General features: G+C 39.8%; 1 pseudogene; it reads right to left on the reverse strand.

The window, feature by feature from the left end:
* Positions 1-202: 202 nt before the first annotated feature.
* Positions 203-321, reverse strand: LOC112480179 (annotated as a pseudogene).
* Between the last annotated feature and the right edge of the window lie 4,683 nt (positions 322-5,004).

A 5,004-nucleotide genomic window follows, 5' to 3' on the forward strand; every position in this document is an offset into this window, starting at 1 on the left:
TTAGCCCTTTCTGGATTACCTCTTTTTTCTGTGTAGGTAATCTAAACTGTGTCATGGCTTACTCAATTGTTTTACTGGAATAGTCTGTTCCAGTTTCTTTTTTTCTTTTTATTTTTTTAGGCGAGGCAACCCTTGGTTGACCTCACAGATTGTAAGAATCTTGTGAGCTTACAATTTTTTATTTTTTATTTTTTATTTTTTATGCCTACAGCACCTGGTCTTCCTAGGCGGTCTCCCATCCAAGTACTAACCAGGCCCGACCCTTCTTAGCTTCCGAGATCAGACGGGATAAGGCTTGTTCAGGGTGGCATGGCCATAGACTCCAGTTTCTTCATGTACATAAAAACACAAAATAATATGCTAACCTTTTCATTCCAAGCAAATATAATCTATTCTCAGGTAAGAAGAGATATCAATCAGGGGCATGAACACCAGCTGCTATAAATGCATCAATAACACAAAATAACTGAGTAGAAAGTCCAATCCGCATTTAGCAGGTGGGCTTATTCCAGTGATCTAGGAACCCTGGCTCTTCTCTGGTGGTGTCACTACTTCCCAGTCTCCTTGGAGTCCTTTACTGAATCTTCCACTTTCAGCCAGCCAACCAGTAAATCGAGCGAGGAAAATCATGTGTGGCCAGATCTGGCCACGTTGGACATCACTGCTTCCTTAGTCTCCAACGTACCACAAGAGAGGCTGGAAAATGTAGTTTTCTATTGTGTCCAGAAAAATAGAATAGGATTGATGAGCATCTATCTAGTCTCTGCCACAGAGGACTATCCGGTAATCGTATGTTTCTGAATGTTTACTTACAATATTCCCAATCTGTATAAAATTATTTCAGAATGTTGTTATTATTGGGAAAGGAGTGTCAGGTAAGGTTAGATTCATTCAAAAGAGAATTTGATGTCGCAAAAACATATATAAATATTCCAATGTACATCAGTGTATTGCACATTTCTAATGGAACTAGGTAAATTTAGAATTGGTGCTTATTTCAAAAGGAGTGAATCTGTGGCTTGGGAATGATTTTGACTCCGACAAGTATATAGTTGTTGATAGGCCATGTGGCAACAATTTAACACCTACTTGCTGGTGGATGCCAGGTTAAGAAAGATCCGTATTTAAGGATAAGAGAGGCCCTTACTTCGGTCACTCTATTCTTTACAAATGGGACTCATAGACATCTTTCTCTATTGCCCCATTTAATTTTGCTTCTCTGGTCTGCAAGAGCCATGAATTCAGGAGTCAGATCTATTTCATTGACACTGAGCCGATGGGATCCTGAGGCTGGCCTTCTCCTGACTTGCCAGAGCTGATTTTGTCCATCTTGTCCCAACTCCACATTCAGCGCTGTCATATCAGTAGCTTGAAATCAGCCATCGTGGGAGTATTTGCACCACAAAAATCACCCAGTGTTACAAGTGACGTCTTGCTCCAACCTCCAAGATGATTTACCAGCACACCGCTGACAGCCTACTACATATTTAGTAGCAGCATACTTGTCCCAGGAGAGAGGGTTATGCTGTGGTTACGAACACTCCCCAAATCTTAGTGTCTTAACAAAACAGCAAAACTGTGTTTCTTACTCACATTACATGCACTACATAAGACGGCTTTAGTCAGTGTGGTCTGTCTGGGTGACACTTGGGTTGACAGAGGCATCATCTTGACATCATCTTGACATCTAGTCACTGCCAGAATGAGAAAGGAAGCTCTTGAAGCCTCAACTTAGAGCTGACTCATGTCACTTCTCTTATTTAATTGGCCAAAGAAAGTCATTGGTCACACATAACCTCGAGAGGTCAAAGAAGTGAAATCCTACAGTGTACCTTAAAGAGGGGTGAACTAGATTTATTTGAAAAACAACATTAATATAATGATAATTGCAATAGAGTTTGGTAAAAAAGAACATAGCTTCAATCAGTGTATTAGTCGGGGTTCTTCAGAGAAACAGAACCAATAGGATGCATATAAATATGGATTTATTATAGGAGTTGGCTCACACAGGTATTGAGTCATGGAGACCAAGAGGTCCCACAATCTAGTAACTGCAAGCTAGAGAACCAGGTAAGGTGGTTTCATCATTGAGTTTGAGTCTGAAGGCCTGAGAACCAGGAAAGCCAGTGGTATAACTCCTAGTCTGAGGCTGAGGTCCTAAGAACCAGGGAGGCTGCTGCTATACATTCTGGAGTTCAAAGGTCCAAGAACCAGGAGCTCCAATGTATGGGGGGCAGGAGAAGATGCGCATTCCAGCTTGAGAAAAGAGAGCAAGAATCTTTTCTGCTCTATTCAGTCCCTCAAGAGATGTGATGATGCCGGTTCACATTGGTGAGGGTGACCCTTCTTTACTCAGTCTCCTGATTCAAATGCTAATCTTCTCCGGAAACGCTCTCAGAGACACACTCAGAAATAATGTTTTACCAGCTACCTGGGCATCCCTTCGCCTGGTCTAGTTGACACATAAAATTAACCATCACTATCAGATAAGCCTAAACTCAAATGACAGCTTCACTTCTTGCCTGCTGTATGACATTGGTCAATGTAGCTAACTTCTCTATGCTTCCAGCTCCTTAATTATAGAATGTGTTGCAATAAACTTAATTGATAGAATGTGTTATCAGTTACGCTTCTCAGTCTTTTCCATGCTTTAGAACACTGAGAGATTGGTTATATTTATACCTAACACTGACAGAAAAGATACTGCTGCTTGTGGCCAGAGGCACGTTGCCTGGACATCCCTGCTTTCCCGCAGTCAGAAAAGATCAATATCTAGGCACGATTGCAACTCATTCTAGGCCACGTGTGTGCCTGGTGGACAGAAAGAGCTCAATAAAGCTTAGTTTCTGCTACTATGTTTTTTATTAGTTGCTTAATTAATATCGAATGAATGGATGGGTACAAGTCACACAAGGACCATGAGGTTGGTACTATTTTTCCCCTTTTGCAGAAAAAGAAGCTGAAATTCAGGAGGGTTTGCCATTACCCAAATCCTGAATGACTAGGAAGCATCCCGAGGACCCAGGAACCCTGACTCAGGCTGGGAGCCTTGGGTTTATGCTGCAGCTGCCACACTTAACTTAACAAAGAGGGGACCTAGTGGTTTTGTATAAAAAATCAACTTGAAATTTCACCACCTGCCTCCTTAAAACAAGAAAGTGCTCTGATGCTCTTATAGGATATGTGGATTGACTTTTGCGTTAACACAATTTTTAGAATATTCCCAAAGTGCAAAGCGAGGGCAATACCTATATTTGGCCTGAGCATATGTAGAAAAATGACTTTTTCCCTTCTGTATAGGTTTTAAAGAGATGTGTTTAGTTCAAAACTGTCCAACGTTTTGAGAAAACTTTAAACTCACTTAAGGGAAACAGTGTGCTGGCTTAACCTGGCCTCTGTCACTATGTTTAAATTATTTAGAACCTTTTCTTACAAATCCACACCAATCGATTTTCAATTCCAGCAGGGTTTATCAATTCCACCCAACTCTACATGGTATATGAATTTGGACGGCTTTTTAAGTTGCTCTGAAAAAGGAAAAATAACCTATAAGAAAGTTATCACCATGATCCTAATTAAAAGACGGGGCAGATTTATTAGATGGTTATTTTTAACAAAACCCCAGTGGTTTCAATAACCTATAAGCTCAGCGACCAGGAAGTGACCTCATTGGTTGCCTGAGTGACAATGAATTATGTTTGTTCTCCCAAAAGGACTCGTATATTTTCCAGTGCAAAGAAACATTCTTTCTTCTTTCTTTTCCTCAAGAAAAAAAAAAAAAAGGAAACAAAAAGCATTTTAATATCATTCTCCTCAATTAACTTGATTAAAGTAAAGATTAAACCTGTCTTTAAGTTCCATGAGAATAATTGTGAGCCAGACTCCCTTTCTTCTTACCTTACCACAGCCCCAAATCCCAAGGGTAACAGGAAACATGGACTAAAACAAAGTCTATCTTCAAAGCTTTGAGCACCGTATCTGCACCATGGGAAAGGAAGCATTTGATAAAGGAATTAGAACAGAAATCTTAAAGGATTGGGTGGGAGAAAGGAAGTTTCAATTCTTCCTGGTTACCTCGCACAGTTGCCCTGAATTTTGCAATTTGTTTAATCTGTAGAATAACCTTGTAGGTGTAGGAATGTGATTTAGCATTTCCTTATCCTTAAAACCATGCAGGGGTAGAGTAAACAAAATTTGGATTGCTTGTAAAATGTCACTCAGTAAAACTGATTTAAATATGACTTCTGTTTTTCTTAAATTTCCAGATCTAGAATTTATTGGTATATATATCTTATTAACACAGACACATCTAATTCATAAGACAGAGGGTTTAAACACCTCCAGAAATGAGTCAAACACATTAAAATACGCCCCAATGACATTTGCAACAGAATTCAGTATATGAGAGAGGAGTAATTTCGTTCACATATAAGAAATCTTCCAACATTTTGCTGGCAGTAAGAAGCAAAAGAAACAGGAGCCTGCTCGGGGTAGCCATGTGTGCGTTCAAAACGATCGCTCTACTTATAATCTTTAAAATGGCTTCCATCTTCGCAAATTATGGATTTGGGTTTTTGTATTTCTACACAAAGGACACTCATGTTTCTCATTTGAAAATGGGAGTTGATTTGAGTATTTGGGGTCTCTGGTGTTGTTGCTGGGGTTCAGAGTGAGGAGACCTATCTCAGGTAACACGCTGAGTATCGAAGCAGATACATTCATCTCACAATAAACTGGGGTCAGTGCTTGGCCAGGATGAGCAAGGACAGAAAGAAGCCACACAAAATCAGTTTTACTGAGTGACATTTTACAAGCAATCCAAATTTTGTTTACTCTACCCCTGCATGGTTTTAAGGATAAGGAAATGCTAAATCACATTCCTACACCTACAAGGTTATTCTGCAGATTAAACAAATTGCAAAATTCAGGGCAACTGTACGAGGTAACCAGGAAGAATTGAAACTTCCCTTCACCCACCCAATCCTTTAAGATTTCTGTTCTAAT

Source organism: Pteropus alecto, unplaced genomic scaffold (genome assembly GCF_000325575.1).
Source record: "Pteropus alecto unplaced genomic scaffold, ASM32557v1 scaffold134, whole genome shotgun sequence".
Lineage (NCBI taxonomy): Eukaryota > Metazoa > Chordata > Mammalia > Chiroptera > Pteropodidae > Pteropus > Pteropus alecto.